Source organism: Pseudopipra pipra, chromosome 6, assembly GCF_036250125.1.
Source record: "Pseudopipra pipra isolate bDixPip1 chromosome 6, bDixPip1.hap1, whole genome shotgun sequence".
Lineage (NCBI taxonomy): Eukaryota > Metazoa > Chordata > Aves > Passeriformes > Pipridae > Pseudopipra > Pseudopipra pipra.
This window is the reverse complement of record NC_087554.1, coordinates 39,717,458-39,737,171: the sequence shown is the minus strand read 5'-3', so window position 1 is coordinate 39,737,171 and position 19,714 is coordinate 39,717,458. Positions and strand designations below refer to the sequence as shown.

Genomic DNA, 19,714 nt, shown 5'->3' with positions numbered 1-19,714 from the left:
GCATGAAAAAACTATGTATGTGCAAGAAAATACCTGCACATGCTATTTGTGCACATGGTCCTTCATGAAGCTGCTACAACGGTCTCCCAAGAGTCAGTTAATTTAGCAGAGTCTCAGACCCCACTCCTCAGAGGTATTTAGGGATCTACTGCCCGTAAGTCCAAGTGCTAGACAAAAAATCCAGCTACACATTTAAAGAAAAAGTCTGCCAATAATTTAAAAGTTAATGTATAAATTACATTCAGAGTCTGCTCTGCTCAGACATACAGAAAAGGAAGTTGTCTCCATTTTTATTAAGCTACTTAAACCTTTCAGCTGACTAAAAATTGTTTACAAAAGAATGAAATAATAGAGATAATGGATTAAACCAGTCTCTAGAACATATTATTATTGTCACATTCTCTAAACTCTTCACAGACAATCAGAAACTTTTTTTTAAAGTATTAGGAGGGAGTTATTCAATTATTTTCATATATTTTTCTCCCTTTTTTAAGATAATATTACCTTGAAATATTTTAATTAAAATTCTTTTTCTTAACAGAAAATAACAATAGAGATAAAATTTTTTAAGAATGAATAATGGAACAAAAAAGAAGAGCAAAAGCAAAAAAGCAAAACACACACCTCAAGCACTACAGGGAAGAAAAAATGAAAGACTTTATAAAACAAAGTGAAGGAGGAACAAGATCTTATCTGTGTCTTTCAGCTTCTTTCTCCCACTGAAAAAAAAATAAGAATAAATTATTTTTGTTGAAATGTGAATTTCCGTTGTGCCTAGTAAAAAATTCAACTATGTCAGGCATTAGGAAAACTTGTACATATCTGTCCTGGTTTTGACTGGGATGGAGTTAATTTTCTTCCTAGTAGCTGGTACAGTGCTGTGTTTTGGATTTTGCATGACAATAATGTTGGTAACACACTGATGTTTTGGTTGTTGCTAAGTGGTGCTTACCCTAAGTCAAGGACTTTTCAGTGTCTCATGCTCTGCCAGTGAGGATCTGAACAAAAAGCTGGGAGAGAGCCTGGTCAGAACAGCTGACTGAACCAGCCAAAGGGATGTTACATACCATAAAATGCCATGGGTGAGCTGGCGAGGAGGGACTGAACACTGTTCGAGGACAGGCTGCATGTCGGTCAGTGGGTGGTGAGAATTGTATTGTGTATTTCTTTCTTTTCATTTTATTACCCTCTCTCTTTTTGTTATGCCCCTTTTCCTCCTCTTCCTCTTCCTTTTCCTCCTCCTTATTATCATTATCGTTATTATTACTATTATTATTTTAACGTTTTACTTCAGTTTAATAACTACTCTTGTATCACTCACACTGACACAGCTGGTGCTAACACACTGACAGGAGGTCAGTGTATGGCACCCACATTACTGCTTACTTTAGGATACTATAGAAGACCTAGAGGGAAGTGGAAAAGGTGCTACAATAGTGGGCACAGTAGACTTTAATCCATAGGAATTCAGGCTTCCTTGACTTTATCACTCAGGGACAACTTTTTTATTCTGAAATATGTAAGTTTATGAAAACTACACAAACAAAACTAACATCACCTCCTGAATATGTATTGCTGTAAGAGTGGTCATATTTACAGTCAACTACCACAGAAAACTAGGCAGTTTCTTTCTATATTGCTTTATGTAATGGATACTAATGACAACTTCCTTTGCCTGTCATGTAATTTGATGTAATTAATGTAATTTGTTCGAGTAATTGTAAGAAGGTCATGACCAGACTCCATGAAATATGAATCACTTCCTCATCTCATTTCAATATTTATCATCCTGTGTTACCCATACACACCATTATTATACAAATAAAATAAACCTTTCACCGAAGTAAGGAAATCAAAAGTCAATCTCGTAACACTTTATTCTTCAGCCAGAGGTACATGTTCTGTAGCATTCACATACAGTAGGCCACCACCCAAAATCTCTTAGAAGTGCTAGCCTTCAAAAATCATTACGTACCAACTGCACTGCTGTAGCACTTTGTTTATGCTACTTGCCTCTGCCTCAGACAACTTACTTTGCAAAGTACAGAGGAAATTAGTGCAGACATCAGTGGGGGAGATAAAGCAACCAGCTTTGCTCAGCTTGATCTCAGAAGACTCTGCTCATACTCTCATGTATTAGTCTTAGTTAAGAAGCATATTAAGCAGGGATTTGGAGGATAATAGAGTAGTTTGGATCTGCTTATGAGGATATTCCCCTTTTCCAGCTTGGGGAGAGGTATATGAATACTATGGTGAAAAAAACAAATGTGTCTGCCAGAAACTTCAACAAGTAGATGAAGAAGGATGAGCTTCTAATAAATTTTCAAAATTTGAGCACGGGTTTTCTAGCCTTCCTTCTGCATCTGCATTTTTGATAGTCTTCAGATCTGTTTCTTAATTTGATAACAAGCTTTCTGATATATTCCCTGTCTGGTTGCATGTGGTAGTGTTATGTTTTCCTGAAGCTGTTGTTGTTTGTGACTGATAGGAATTATTAGAATAACCTGTAATGATGCTAATTCACATTCACTTGTAGTGCTGCTACCTAGATACATAGCAATTGTTCCACAGCTAACTGGAGCTTGGTGTTCACCCTCAGTCTTGAAGATAAGGTCCTAACTGTGCTACAGTTGTGAAAAACCTTGAGAATTAATCAACAGATTAGGTTTAGTGAAGGAAAGGGGCACGGATATTGCAAAGCAAGGGAATTAAACATAAGAGAAATACAGGAAGGAAGATCTTTGCAGCAACACAAAGAATAGTCAGAGGAATAAAATTACAACAAAAGACAAAAAGTATGCCATAGTAACAGAGTCACAAAATAATGCCGACTTCTGTTACATAGAAAGACAGGAAAGATTTGAAATATTGCAGAAAGAATCATCAAGATAGCCTTAATGGGAAAAACAACCCATAGCAAATCCATGCTATCTGTGTCACTGACACACAGGTCTAGCAACATTTATACTTGTAATATTAAATTGTGGGCTGGAATTAGAATCGAGGGTTAGTAGCTCTCTCTGAATCGAACGTGAGTTCACAGGCCTCTTTGAGGCTATACAAGGAAGTTGGCCTAAGATTCTAATCTGGACAAATTCAGCCGAAACTGGAGTTGAGAGACAGGTTTTTGAGGCCTTTTCTAAAAGGTTCTAAAATTCAAGTTTTCACAGGCAGATACGCAGAGATACAGTTAAGAAAAACAGATATAGTTCATACAGAACTGATATAAAAATTGTAAGAAAGGCAAATCAGACAACTTCTCTAAGGGAATACTTCCCAGAGCATTTAGTGGTAAGAAGGAGTCAGAATAGGACAGGATCTGAGCAAATTAAAGGCTGAGAGGGAATAACAAGTTCAAGGGATAGGGGTGGAATACTTGTTCACTAAATCTATCAAAAGAGGAACTGTAGTGACAGAAAGAAATATCAGTGAAATGCAGACCCTAAAACCAGATGAAGGGGATCAAGGGCAGAACTGGAAGACGGAAAGGGAATTTGGTAACAGAGCATCTATATGAGACAAAAAGAAGAGAAGAAGTAGATGGGAAGGAAAGTCTCATCATTATAAAACACTTTAGAACATTACAGACTCTAAAACATGCTTTTATTGCGAGGAAAGAGTGTGAAGTTATGGATGATGTTGTGGAGAGTACAAATGTGGTCACCAGGTAAAGCACAAAGGAGGACGAAAGGCTCGCTAGCCTAGAACAGTGAGAAAGGCAGAACAGAGGAGGAAAAAAGGTCATATCACATTTTGCCACGTTTATGCAGGAAGAAATAGGGGAAGTCCTGTGGAAAATGGAAGTAGAAGCCACATGTGGAAAGAATTGGGGGAGAAAACACTGTGCTGAAGTAGTTGGAAGTGTCAGTGTGGGATTCAGGCAGCAGTCAGAGTGGGGACTGCAGAACTGCATGACCACAGTTGTATCACGTGTTGAGGCAACACAAGTACTCAGCTCCTCCTGATATGTATCAGGGCTTGCTGTTGTCTTGCACACTTATTTTCTGTTAATGTGAGTATGGTCTCTCAAGTCCTTCTATTTTTATATTATTTATGTTTAGAATATTATCTGGTAATTATCTTACTGAGAATATTACCTGCGTTGTAGAGACCTCTGAAGTGAGTTGGCTACTTAGTTCTCATGAGTTTGTATTTTCCAAAGCCACTTTTGGAAAAGAAAAAGTTTATGGGCTCTAAGTTTCTTACCTAAAAAGACTGTGATTTCATAGGGAAGATTAGAAATTGATTCAGTTTTATTAATACCATTCTCCAAAAAGTAAAATCATAGAATCATGAAATAGTTAAGGTTGGAAAAGATCATCATGTCCAACCACTAACCTAGCACCGCCAGTTGCAACCAAATCATGTACCCAAGTGCCACATCTATACTTTTTTTAACACTTTCAGGGATGGTGTTTCCACCACTTCCCTAGGCAGCCTGTTCTAGTGCGTTACAACCTTTCAGTGAAAAAATTTTTCCTAATATCGAACTTTAACCTCCCATGGCATAACTTGAAGCTGTTTTCTCTCATTCTGTTGCTTGTTACCTGGACAAAGAGTCTGACCCCCACATTCCTACAACCCCCTTTGAGGTAGCTGTAGAGAGGTCCCCCCGAGCCTCCTTTTGTCCGGCCTAAACAATCCCAGCTCCATCAGCCACTCCTCATGGGACTTACTCTCTAGACATTTCAACAGCTCTGTTGCCCTTCTCTGGACATGCTCTAGCATGTCAGTCCTTGTAGTAGAGGGCCCAAAACTGAACACAGGAATGGACGTGCAGCCTTACCAGTGTCAAGTACAGAGGGACAATCATTTCCCTAGCCCCACTTGCCACACCATTTTTGATACAAACCAGGGTGTCTTTGGCCTTCTTGACCACCTGAGCACACTGCTGACTCAAGTTCAGCTGTCTGTCAAGCAGCATTCCCAGGTTGTTTTACACCAGTCAGTTTTCCAGCCACTCTGGCTCAAGCCTGTAGTGCTGCACGAGGTTGTTGTGATCCAAGTGCAGGACTTGATACTTTACCTTTTTGAACCTCATACAACTGGCCTCAACCCACTGATCCAGCCTGTCCAGATTCCGCTGCAGATCCTTCCTACCATCCAGCAGACCCACACTCCCACTCAGCTTGGTGTCACCTGCAAACTGACTGAGAGTGCACTCAATCTCCTCATACAGATCATTGATAAGGATACTAAACAGAACTGGCCCCTATACTGAGCCCTGGTCACCACTAGCAACCAGCCACAAGCTGGACTTAATTCCATTCACCACCACTCTCTGGGCCTGGCCATTCAGCCAGTTTTTTACCCAATAAACAGGGCACCCATCCAAGTCATGGGCTGTCACCTTCTCCAGGAGAATGCTGTGGGAGATAATATCAAAGGCTTTACTGAAGTCCAGGTAGACTACATCCACAGCCTTTCTCTCTTCCACTGGGTGGGCATCCACTAGGTGGTCATAAAAGGAGGTCAGATTGGTCAAGCAGGACCTGACTTTTTGAACCCATGCTGGCTGGGCCTGATCCTCTGGTTGTCCTGTATGTGTTTTGTGACACACTCAAGATACTCTGTTTCATAGCCTTCCCTGGCACCAAGGTCAGGTTGACAGGCCTGTAGTTCCCCAGATCCTCCTTCCAACCCTTCTTGTAGATGGACACCACATTGGCCAACCTCCAGTTGTCTGGTACCTCCCTGGTTAGCCCGGACTGATGATAAATAATGGAAAGTGTTTCGGTGAGCAATTCCATCAGCTTCCTCAATACGCAAGTGAATCTCATCTGGATGTGTAGACAGCACAGACTCTAGCGAAACCTGAGAATAATTTGGGAAAGCATAATGTATCCATTTGAAATAGATTCTGAAGTTACTCCATCTACAATCTTTTGCAGGTCAATTTCTTCATCAACTATCCTACCCAAATAAATTGATGTCTGTGTAGTCACTGGTTCTGGAGTTTTTGGGAATCCCAAAAGCTATCGCTTCTCAACATTTTGTTAATATGATAAAATAAAGGCTACTGCAATGAAAAATCAGCACTTTAAAAGGCTGGGGATGAACAGGGAGTGTTGCAATAGGTGATATGCTGGTATTGTGGTATCCAAGACATTCATCATTTAAATATATTGTGGCATAAAAAATTCAGTTTAAAACAATATACATCATGTGTGTTCAACCAATGTGTCACATTACTGTGGGGTTACTAAAATCATATGTATTCATCCTCAGAACCTCTATCCATATACCTGTCCTTTCTCTTCTCTTCATTAGAAAAACAGAACGGTGTAATTCTGAGCTTAAAGAACAAATGAGTTAAAAATCAGTGATTTCTTCATCATGAATATTTTTCCTTATCAGAATGGAGGCTCCTGGAATGATTGCTATGTATCTAGGCAGCAGCACTACAAATGAATGTGAATTAACATCATTATGGATTATTCCAATAGTTCCTATTCATCACAAACAACAACAGCTTCAGGAAAACATAACACTACTACCACACACAGTGAGAGAGGAAATATATCAGAAATCATGTTTTCAAACCAAGAAACAAATCTGAAGACTATCAAAAATGCAGACGCACAAGGAAGGCCAGAAAACCTGTGTTCAAATTTAGAAAATTTAATTTAACTTTTTAATAATTTCTGACAACTGCATCACAAAATCTCTTATTTGTACAACACAAAAGGTGATCCATTCAGACAGTGACCTTGTCAGAGAATACTGGGGGATGAAAAAAACACCATTCCCTGTCACACTCTTCAACACCGTTATTGTTCTACTGCCCCATTGAAATGTCACGCAATTAACAGAGGATTATGTGTGTTAAAATGTGTTCCATACATGAAAAAGTAAGGGAAAGCATAATCAGTATTAACATGAAGAATATTTTGCATCATATCTCCACCACTTTTATCCTAGCAAATGGAAAGAAATATGCCTGCTCTCCCCATCCTTCCTCCAGTAATTAGTTGTCACCAGTGTAACAGCATGCAAACAGTACAACAGCACTAGATCCCATATTTATGCTAAATTGCTGAACTAAGTTTTTTACAACTAAACACAAAGAAGAAGTGCGTTGTTTAATGCATCAGTTTTGGATGGATACTTCAGAAAAAAATTCTATCAACTCTGTTTACTTGAAAATCTTAATTCTGATAGCAGAAACTGTATTGCTGGGAAGGAGGGCAAATATTTTCAAATATTACAATCTGCATATTGCTAAAAGAATTGACAATGACTTTTTTCAATATTTTGTATCTTGGTAGGAGGGGAGCTATTGTTCATACCTTACTTATATCGGATTCACCTCAGTTGGCCAGCATTTCAGTGACTGAACAACCCAAAAAACAGACTCATTTCAGGAGTCCAGTGCAAACTTGCAGACATAAGTCACCAAGAAGACAAGTTTCTATTTTACAATTCTTAAACTTTTGGGGAAGTACTAATAATACTGATTTTCTTTGTTAAAATAATTTCCAAATTGTATAATCAGTCTTAAATACAAAATCATTTTCAAATACGGCCAAGGTTTACTACCTGCATTTTAGCAGCATGAAGAATCAAAGCCTGTGGGTCTTGTATATTTCATTCAAAATTGCAGAGTAACAAAAGGAACTGAATCCTGCTCTTTCATTTCCCCCAACACTTTCTCTCCACTAGCCCACAGAAATCAAACCTACATTGGTACCATGTCATCTAGACCGCACGTGAGGAATTTTTCCATTTTGAGTTTTCCTACTCCAGCAAAAATGCAGATCCCATTTCTATTCTGGTTTCATCAAACTGTCATTCCAGGAGTTCAAGAAGTGACTTCAGCACGTTTCTGCAAATAACTACTTGATTCCACCAGCTGCAAACATACATCAAATGTAATCAGAAAGCAATTGGCAGTGACCACTATGCATCAAGCATGCTAGAGCAGATAAGAACTTAAATGTGAAAGTTCAAGACAGTAATTTTGAAATCTAATCCTCCCTGATACCTGCTTTCAATTTGCATCTCATTTTTGACACAAATTCCTCAAAACACCTAAACATGGACATTGGAGCATGTGCAACAGCACCTGAGCCCTGCTCAGGGAGAAAGAGAAAAGGTTCTTAGTGTCTGTCCAAGTCCCAAAGGTCGGGATGTTGATATAGTGCTCAAGACAGTACTTTTACACCCAGGCTTACATCCTGACAGGACCGTTCAGCCCATTGCCATTGTGCAAATATCCAACACCACAAATATCCACCTCCACATAGTATTTCCAGCCAGTCCAACTTGCCACAGAAGACATGCTACTCTTACAGCTGGAGCCTGTCCGGGTGCACATGCGTTGTCACATGAAGCCAGTGTCAAGTTTAACATTACCAGACCTCTTATCCTGGAAACAAGTGTCAATACAAGTCCCAGCTCCATTAGGAAGCTGACTGAGTGATGGGGCACCCACTCAAATGGGCTCTGTCATTCTTCAGCTTTCAGAAGTGAATATTACAGATAATACAATTGTACCTATTTATAAATTTAAAAAAAATGAGAGAACACTTGATTCTTGACAGTTCAACTCAATATTTCAGTTGCTAATGTCAACTTTAACAGCCAGCCTTTGCATTTTCTCTCATTTCTCCCGTTGCATGAGCTCTAAGGCCTTCATTCTTCCTCAAATATTTATGGATTTTTTTTTCAGAATACTCTCAATCAGTAAAGCAAATTCAAACTGTAATTTTCTCATCTTTGCAGGCAGAAGAATCTCATTTTCTCTTCTCAGAAAAGGAAGGAGAAAAACCCTGCTAACATTTTGTAGACCTTTCATGTACTGATTCCAGGGTAGAGGTTTTGTTCATGTTGGACCTTGACAGAGAAAGGATCAGTGTTACATTAGCTTTGCAGATCCATGATGACACCCATGTTCTCCAACCAGGCTGTTTTCTGTTCCTGCAGAAACACATTTAGTGGGGGCAGCCCTTGAAGTGAATGGAAGTCTCCACATTCATACAGTAATAAAGTACAACAAACACCTGGATTACTGTTCTTTTGGTACTATTTTGTAAACATAAAGATATTGAAAATACTTAATCATTCCTTCCTTCCTCATTTTTGCTTCACTGAAGCAAGACTATAGAAAAACTGAATTAGCTTCCCTTGCTGGATTGTGGAGATATATCTCTCTTATTTGTCCTTAATCTACACCATAATTATTGAGTCTTAAGCTGTATATTCTATTTTTTTCACTTTTTCTTAGCAACATAGAAAATATTTGTACACCACTAGATATATACTAAATGTCTAAAAAGGATCATTTAATGGAAGGATTTGGTTGGATTATTATTAAAATGTTATTGATTCTGAAGTGTTCAGTTATATGACATTTAATCATGCCACCCGAATGAAACCTTGTTAACTTTAATACTGGCAATAAGCCTGGGCAGCTTATTATTCTGCTTAAGGATAGCAGAATGAGAGCTTATATATTTAGTATTGAATAAACCTTATTTTCTGTATTGTTTCCCATACAAACAGATATGCTAGATCAAACTAAAAACTAAAAGATTTTTCTCAGCTAGTGATCAGCAGTTGATGTTTAGGAAAAAAGACCACATGAAAGAGGGAAAGTAGAGCAGTAGTTGCCAGCTGCTTCTGTTCAAAATCATCCATCTCATGTTTAATAGCTCTTCGTGGTCTTTCCTTTACAAAATTGTTTAATCATTAATCATTTTTTGAACTTATTTGTAGTTTTGGCATTCCATGGAAATGAATCTCAAAGTGCAATATTGTTATGCAGGAAAGGGCTTTCTTTTGTTTGTTTTAAACCTGCTCCTAACAGTTTCCTTGGGTACCCCACAGTGAGTAATCATTCCCTATTCAGTTTCTTCCTGTCATTCATAATTTTGCATTCCTCTATCAGACCCACCTTTTGTTGTCTCCTTGCCAAGCTGAAGAGTACTGGTACAGTTATATCTCTCACATAGAAGTTGTCCCATATCTCTAATCTTCCCCTCTGCTCTTCTCTCTGCTCTTTCTAGGTCTATTTCCCTCTATGCTTCCACAAACCATTCACTATGTTCCCATTTCATCAATATATACATAATCAAGCTTTCCGATTCTTTTTTTAATTGCCATGCTTTTCCTGATGCTTCATAATCTGTTTTTCTTTGGATGGTGGTTACTGATAATTGGCTTTATGTCTTAAAAAAATTAATCAGAAAAGTTTCAAGATCTTCGCTAATTTAGAGTCCACCACTGTGAGCTTCATCATTAAAACTGTCTTTCCCTTGGGAGGATTACTTTGGATTAATTTGGTCTTTTCTCATCCAACCACTCAACACTAATATCCTTACATAACTCTTTACAGTAAGATTTGGCTATTCAATAATTTCATATCAGCCAAAAATTGTCTCTTTATTCACACCCTTTGCTAGTCTAGTTAAGAATATGTTGAATAACATATACAGCTACATCCATTCACCCACAAAATCTTTTAGGAAAAAAATTATCCTATTTTTTTCCCTGTTCTTTAACCCATTGTTAATTCAGGAAGAAATTTATTCCATGTCCAATTTGTTAGCCATTGGTGAGACACCTATTAAATATCCCAGTTGTGCCACTTCTTCTCTGTTATAATACGTTGAAACACTGTACCATACTAACTCCAATCTTTTTTATGATTTTATCCAATCTCCTCACTATGAAGTCCAAACACACTAACAAACTTAAATCTCACACCGTACAGGTTCCTTAAAAAACTTGGCTTCACAGCTGTCACCTTTACACTCCTCAGGTATCAGGGCTGATGTAAGTCATAGTTATCCTTCACAGGATGTATTCAACAGTTTAGTTTTGATTTCTGCTAGACTTCTCAGATTAACACAATTTATTTCTGTTGGTTTGTTACTATACATATATAAATTTGTTCTAAACCTTTTCCATGACTAAGTCAAAGGTCCTTAGTTTGTTCTACACACAGAAAGGCTCCACTGAAAAAAAAGAAAAATATATAAAACAACCACACCTCTTTTTTGCTTTTTCTTCTTTCATTTAGGGTTGTCTGGGTTTTTTTTGCTAAAACCTTATCTTTCTTGAATGTTTCTTTTACACTTTGTCAGAACTAGAGTCAGATTCTCTACTTTTATTTTAAATGCTGTTATTACTTGTGCTAATGCTTTTTAGCAAGTTAAAGCTCAACAACTTTTTTTTAATCTATTTCTTTACAGTTTTATGTTACCTTGCCAGGTTGTTCTATTTTCTTGTTTTGATAGAAGTTCCAGTGTGTTAGACATCTCTAATAGCTTTAAACTGTCTTCTGCAAGGATTCTACCCTTTGGGCTACTTCACTTGATTTCTCTTGAGAAAGGTTATTCATTTGTATGTACTTCCTAGTTGTAAATTGCATTATGGTGGGCAGATGGGTAAAAAGTTGTGGGTTTTCTACCTTCTGCAATATTGAATTTGAGAACACTGTGGCCAGTATTGAGGGACAGATCATCATTATGATTTTAGAAAATAATTGCAAGGATAAAATTAATTTTATTTTCATTATTATTTTTAATAATCTGTTGTGGATTAAGATACAGCCTTAAGAATTGGAAATACTGATGGATAAGTGCACTGTATGGCACATAGTTAACATAAAAATATAATTTAAATCCTTTCCATTAAAGAAGAAAGTGAAATAAAGCATATGCTATCTGGGATTATTTGTGAAATATTATATTATGATCATCTTAATCTATTATTCTGGGTTTTTCATTGCTGTTGTTCTAGAAAGTAATTTAGTTTGTGAATCTGACTAAGCCTGCCTTTTTCATGGAATTGCAGAACATTTCATCTGGGCTAAATATTAAACACTGCATTTTATCATTCAATGAATATACAAAATCTTGCAAGGAAAAGAGAACCTTGTTATCATGTCAGCAATCTCTGCTTCCCAGGTTATTGAACTGAAAAACAGACCTAAGAGTTAATTACCATTTGCGCTACCAAAAAGAAAAAAAAAAGGCAAAAAAAATATAATTGCAGTTTCCTATTTAACAGCTTAAAAGAAATTCTTACTAAAACAACAAAAAATTCTGCATATTCCTATTGACATGAGTGACCTCATAGAAATTATTTCAATCTGTCAGCAATTTGTTCTCATTTTTTGCACATAGTGTGAAAGGTTCAGTACCTTTTTGTCAGAAATACCTTTGCACTCTCATTTTTGAGCATATCCAAAGGCAAAATAACCAAAAAAGAATTACCAAACTAATGTTTCTTCTGTGACAGTAATTGCCATATTGTACTGGCCATAATAATATTTAACAGATTGTTGGTTTTGGTTGATCATACCAAATTTTTGCTTATATAAAGTGCTAAACAATATCAGTCATCTCTGTCCATGTTTTATGAATGACTGTGACAGATCTCAAGTTATCTGAAGACAACTACCCTGCATATGAGCACAACAAAAGTCACTTTTGGTAAATTTGGAGCAAAACAAAGGCTGCAGGTGAAAATTTCAAGAACAATGTTTTAACAAGATATATTTCAATTCAATGTGCCTTATTTAAAAAAGAAAAGAGGTTCAAAAGTTTGGAAATCTCAATATTATATAAATAGTGTTTCACTTTTTTTGACATTTTACATTACTGAGAGTTGCTGTAATGAGTCAAAGTCAGCAAATGACTCAGCTTGGCATAAGCAAAGTCTTCAAATCAAAGAACCACGGAATAATTAAAGTTGGAAAAAACTTCCAAGATCATTGAGGCCAATCTTTGCCCACACACCACCATGTCAACTAAACTATAGCACTATGTGTCACATCCAGTTGTTTCTCGAACACTTTCAGGGATGGTGACTCCATCACTTCCCTGGGCAGCCTATTCCAATGCCTGACCACTCTTTCGGTGAAGAAATTCTTCCTGATGTCCAACCTGAACCTCCCCTGGACCCAAGCTATGTCCTCCTCTCCTGTCACTAGTGGCCTGGGAGAAGAGATTCACCCCTACCTTGCTACAACCCCCTTTCATGTACTAGTAGAGAGCAAAAAGGTCTCTCCTAAGCCTCCTCTTCTTCAGGCTAAACAACCCCAGCTCCCTCAGCTGCTCCTCATATGACTTACTCTTTAGGCTCTTCACCAGCTCCATTGCCCTTCTCTGGACAAGCTCCAGCACCCCAATGTCTTCCTTGTAGTGAGGGGCCCACAACTGGACACAGTATTCCAGGTGTGGCCTCACCAGTGCTGAAGACAGGGGGACAATCACTTCCCTAGCCCTGCTGGCCACACTATTTCTGCTACAAGTCAGGATGTCATTGGCCTTTTTGGCTACCTGGGCACACTGTGGCTCATGCTCAGCCTCTGACAACCAACATCACCAGACCCTTTTCTGCCAGGCAGCTTTCCAGTCCCTCTTCCCCAAGACTGTAGTGCTGCATGGGGTTGTTGTGACCCAAGTGCAGGACTCGACACTTTGCCTTTTCGAACTTCACAAAACTGGCCTCGGCCCATGGATCCAGCCTGTCCAGATCCCTCTATGAGGCCTTCCTGCCCTCCAGCAGATCTACACTCCCACCCAGCTTGTCTGCAAACTGAGTGAGGTGCGCTCAATCCCCTCATCCAGATCATTGATAAAGATATTAAACAGGACTGGCCCCAGTACTGAGCTCTGGGGAACCCCAATAGTGACTGGTCACCAACTGGATGGAGCACCATTTACCTCCTCTCTCTGGGCTCAGCCGTTCAGCCAGTTTTTACCCAGCAAACAATGCATCTGTTCAAGCCAAGGGCTGCCACCTTCTCCAGGAGAATGCTATGGGAGACAATATTGAAAGCTTTACTGAAGTCCAGGTAGACTACATCCACAACCTTTCCCTCACCCTCTAGGTGGATGAACTGGTCAGGTTGGTCAAGCAGGTTGGTCCTAAACCCTTGAGGTCTGGGCCTGATCCTCTGGTTGTCCTGTATGTGCCTTGTGACACACTCAAGATGATCTGTTCCATAACCTTCCCCAGCACCAAGATCAAGCTGGAAGCCTGTAGTTCCCCAGATCCTCCTTCCAACCTTTCTTGTAGAGGAGCATCACATTGCCTAACTTCCAGCCATCCGGGACCTCCCCAGTTAATCAGGATCACCCAGATCACAATGAAATTTGTTCAAGGATATAATTTTATAGTGCTTTATAATTTTTTCTCTATCTCTTTTTTTATCCACAATTTTTTTTTTCCCCAGCTCAGTGAGCTCCCCTGGAACAAGAGCAGAATGAGGCTCTACTCATTTAACCCAGATTCACTAAGACCACCCCAGCACAGTCAGAAGTAGTCAGGGGATGGGAAAAGAGCTTCCTATAAGTAAACGTGTATTGAGTGATCTAAAACCACTGTGCCATAAAGCAAATTTTGAACAGAATTCAAGGGTGAATAAAGGTGACTAAAGACCATGTTTGGGCCTCTTGCTTTCTTAAGTGAGTATGAAACTAGCAACCGTTTCCAGGATCGCCTGAAATTTAAATGATAGGAACTGAAGAATGTCAGCGCCACTGCCAAGAGGAATTTTCCATCCTGTAATTACATGGATTGCAACCAAAGCCCCCTTCTATGCACTTCACACAGAAAAGCAATATTTTTCTTTCACATATTCTTAAAATATAATAAAATGTTACATATAACTACCTCATGCAAGACTGTAGAGAAATCAAATTTAGTCAATCTAAGATATAGACAAGCATCCACAAATCTATGCACACAACATTGAAAATAATTTCAAGAATATGTAAATATATTTTTGCAACAAACTTTTCATTAAAGAGAACAAAAAAATACCCTTTTTTCCTTTTTACCCTTTTCAAAATTAATACAATTTTTCTCCTTCCTGCTACACCTTTCTCTGTTGATATTTCCCTGGGGTTTTTTTACATTCTTTTCCTCTTCCTCCATATCCATGTGTATTCTTTTATTCATCTACCCGGCTTCCCTCCTCTTTCTAGCCCCTCTTGATTTATTTCTTTGTGTTCAAGTAGCAGTGGTACCTGGAACACAGCCTCTGTCTAAGCCAACCTCAGCTAGTTCACACCCATTTCTTTCATAGGAGGGTCTCCAGGGCGTAAAGGCCTTTTCCCCTGATATCTCAGTATCCAAACACAATCTTGTCATGGAGTCACCTTAAAATAATAATAGAAAACTTAATGGCTTAGGGATCTTCACGCCTGTTTACAGTTTACAGAAAACAGCAGATATCTTTCTGTGCTAGCTTCTTTCTACTCTGGTTTTGCACTTGTTTTGTTCAACAGTATGTTGTTGTAAAAGTAAAACAAAACTGGATATCTTTTTTCTCCAAGTCATTCTTCCTGTGTTCTCCTCCCATCTCTGCCGTGCTGGACCACTCATCTATAACAAAGGTACTTCTCATGCACAGCAACCAGGGGAACATGGGGCCGTGAAAGAAGAGTGGAAATCACATTTGTCTTGCAAATCCTGTTTTACAGTTTTACCACCTGAACATTATTTGTGGTTTCATGGAATTCACAGAGGGATTTATAAATAGATGGCCTGTGATGAATATTAAAAAATGTTAACATCAGTGAAATGCTTGAAAACGCAGTCCTCAAAGAACTTTGCACAAATATAGACCCAGATTCCAGCTGAGACAAAAACCAGGGAAGTTATCCAGGTATTAAACAATCATTTGCACATCTTTTCTTGCCAACATCATGAGTTTTTGAAGAACAACACTAGTTTTTGTTGTTGGATACACATCTATTCACAAAAGCTAACAGGTGTTTGCTCCACTTTCTGCAACTTAAATATTTAACTTCAATTGTATTAAAACCTATTGATGAGGAGAGGAGGCTCTTTTAACAGAGTGCTAGCAAGGCATTCATGAAACCTTCTCAATCATACTCTGCCAATTTTTTCTCCATGAGGTTCTTGAAAAACTGCCTCAGCATGTGACAAATCCTATATCCCAGAAGCACATGAGCTTGAGAAACTCTGGATTTGTCTACATATAGGCAAAAGTGTTTCTCTTAGCCAAAAAACCCACAAATTCATGAATTGAGAAATACTTTACAATGTGCTCTTTTTAGAGTGTGAAAACAGTAGAATAGTCCAGTTTCCAGTTTATCTAATTATTAGCTATTTTTTCATTAAGAATGAATGAAATTCCTGTAAGCAAGAGATTTTTTCTTCAGAAATGTTTTAATTAATAACAAAAATAACCATGAATTCTATTGGGAATAACTTCGTTGTTCTCTCTTTATGTTCATGGTTCTCTCTTCATTCTTCTCTGTGCATTTATCCAGCTTGTTTAGGCTGCAACTTCCTTGCCATTAAGGGCTATGTACTGCATGGCCTTCATTACTTGTTATTTATGCAGCTTTAAATAAATTTATTTACTAATTGGTTAAATAATCTCAGTAAGAAAGTTGCTCTGGTCAAGAGTGCCAGGCCACACACAGTCCTGGACCCAGTGGAGGAAGCAGCTGCCTCACACAATTTTAGAGAGGTCAGTACTGAATGAATGAGCACGAGGGATCAGACAAAAATAAACCATATTACATCTTCTAAAGGCCTTCAACAGGAGGCAACTAAAAACTAGGACAGGGATGCATGATTTAAGAAGCACTATTGGAACATATATTGGAACTGGCTCACCCAGTAGCAGCGAGGAACATTTTGATGAATGTTAATCATTTTTCCCATGAAGAGAGTTGCAAAATCCATTTGTGCAGCAATTGCCAATATGAGAAGGAATCTGTTTGTCCCCTTCAATGCTTACAGGTAGTTTGTCTTTTCCTAGTGTTCAGGTACATAGACAGTGGGATCACAGCAGTGACCATTCTCAGTGCTGAAGAGACCCTGTGTAGGCAGACAGGCCAGAAAAAGAGGACACAGCAAGTGAAAAACATGTATCTTCTCTATAAAAAGTCACAAAATAGGTACGAGCAACTTTAGTTGCAGTTGTAATAGAACAGTAGAAGATAAACACAAAAACATTCTCATTATCTCTAGAGGAAAAAATAAACTAACAGATCACTTTTAGTGTGCATTAGACAGACATCTGCTCAAAACAAAACTAAATCTTGACAGCATAGTCAAAACAGGCTATTTTTGACATTCATAGCAAAGAATTATCTTGGAAATTTAAAGTTGCTGTCCAAAAATCAAAGCATTCTATCATGGCATGGTGGGATTAGGTAACTACAGGTTTGTTCAAAGTGGCAAAGAGAACATGAAATGGTTCCTCTTTGTCCAAGCATGCCCGTCATCTGAAAGGCTGCAGAAAGGAATCATTATGAAATTGCACTAAAAATGGTACTAAATACCCTTAACAACTTGGCATGGGATCATATTGGTAACTGTTTGTGGCAGTGGCATTTAACAGTTTTGCTGATCAAAATAATAGTATGCTAAAACCTGCAAATTTTAATTCCCCCCAAAATACTGTCAATGATATTTTGCCTTTCCCCCTCACCTCGTCTTGCAAGGTAATACTGTCACATAACAGTATGGCTGAACAGAGTTGGATGGGAGGTGCCTCTTTTCATTTAAAATAACTTCAATAGTGTAAGTGAAGGCTATCTGTGATAGAAGATGGTGAGATATTTCTTTGGAAAAGCACATTTTTTACAGGCTTTGTGATCGTAGGAAATATCCTGAGATGTCCAAACTGAAACAAAAGTACTGGCTGAATATTTCCAAAATTATTAAATGCAGATATATCCTTTTTCCATTCCAGTTTGTCTTACAGCACATCTCTTGAACCAAACCAGAATTCCACAGGGAGACAGAAGACTGTGTCCAGGGCTATGAAAGAGCCACAAGTCTTGCCAAGGGAAGGCTTTCAGTGCAACATGTGACACACCGCAGAACCACCAGCAGAACAAAGAGGATTTGGAGCAATGGCAACAACCAGCAGTTCTGCAGCAGCACAAATGCAAAGAAACACCAAAGTAACAAGCTCCCTGCAGAAGCTTTTTTTTTGGCAAGCCCAAAGATCATTCATGCCATATTTAAAGGCTATAGAATTGCTTAAAGCATTTCTTGGGATCCTCTGGGATGATGTCTCGTCTGTTTGCTCTATATCAAAGGGCAGAAAAGTGACTGGATTGGAATGGGGATAGGGCAGGGAACAAACAGTTGGGTTTTCTAATAGCGAGGAGCAATGTTATTCTGTATCTTTTATCATACTTGTATTGCACAGTGGAAAGACATAATTTTAAGCAAAGTGTACCTCCAAAGCAAACAAAAGCGCTGAAGGAAGTGAGTTTACCCACTTTGAAGTCAAGATGTGGGACTGACAGATGAGGGGGTTTTAATACCACTACTGGATCACATTGCTTCCTCCATCACATTTACAATTACTCAGTGAAAATTTGCCAGCATAACCAACAGTCATCTCTCACTATGATATCATTTCAAATAAAATAAATCCAAGTGCAGATACACACCGCAAATTATTCCAAAGAGTAAATAAAACAATACTATAATATATAAATGTTCCTCTACTATTCAAATAAAGTGCTTTATGAGTAATATATTTTTTCTCTAAAACAAGGGTATTTTTTATGAGAATATTTTAGTAAACAAGACCATATTCAGGAAATGGTCTTGTTGTCCCTCTTGGACTTAATCTGAATTGAAATGCAGTAACAAATAACATGCATTTTTAAGAAGACTCTTTCAAACCATACAGCTGTCCTTATGCCTCACAGTTAATTAATAATTTCCATGAAAAATACTAAGGGCCAGAAAGTGGAGTAGGGAACAGAGAAAAATGAGATTGAGCTTTACTTTCATTGTAATATCTATTGAGCTAAAGGAAAATACAAATTTGTTGAGACTAAGAATTTTTCCTTTTCTGAAGTACAATTTCCATTTCAATTTTAAAAAAAAATCAAGTACTGGCCAGAAAATGGGTGATGTTTTTCCAACATTATATTTTCATTATGTTAATTCAGATAGAAAGCGAACACTGTTTTTCAAGTCAGACACTTAAGACACTTATTTTTTAATGTAAATTTTAAGAAATTGCGTGCTGTCAGCTTCAGCTACTGATTTCTCCTCCTTTCTCTAAGCTGATGTATGCAAAAAGTGTATATCTACTTGGTGACATTCCCAATATATAAACGCATATTTTCAACAAAAGCATGCCCTTTCCCAACATTTTTTTTTTGGTTTGCATTTAACAAAATAACTGCAAATGTCAGGTATTAGAAGGGTTGAAACAACCTTTTCTATTTTGTTGTCTTTAGAACCCCATCTTTTATTCATGACTTCTCTCTTAGTGCTGGGAAGGAGGCTGTGTTGCTATAGCAATGCCCTGCATATCCTTGTGGATAGCTTACAGTTTCACTTTTTTTAAGCAACAAAGAGCCATTGATACTACATGTTGCCAAAGGTTACAAAAGTTGAATTCTAAAATGGAAATATTTCTTCTATAAGGCTGCATAGGATATATGCCATGCAAATTCAAAGCTTCAAGTAAACATACAGCCCCTTTTGTGAATACAGATGAACCTAGTATAATGTTGTTTGTCTTCAATGTATTATATGGAAGAAAAGTATTTAAAAATATTTGCTATCTACACTTTTCAAGATATAAATGTTCAAATATGTATGACCTCCTATTACATCTTTTTGACCTGCGGTATAAATAAAATCTTTCTACATTTTAACAGTTCTGGATAATAAAACACAATCTCATATTCCAATTATGATTTAATGGTAAATACACTCCCAATGTCAGGGAATAGTCACC

The 19,714-nt window shown here is 37.9% G+C and overlaps 1 long non-coding RNA gene across 1 annotated transcript; it reads left to right on the top strand.

Annotated features, from left to right (window-relative positions):
- The first annotated feature begins 958 nt into the window (after positions 1-958).
- Positions 959-19,667, top strand: LOC135416011 (uncharacterized). The gene is made up of 2 exons (XR_010431387.1): positions 959-1,133; positions 17,693-19,667. It is a non-coding gene; the product is annotated as an uncharacterized LOC135416011 (long non-coding RNA).
- The last annotated feature ends 47 nt before the right edge of the window (positions 19,668-19,714 follow it).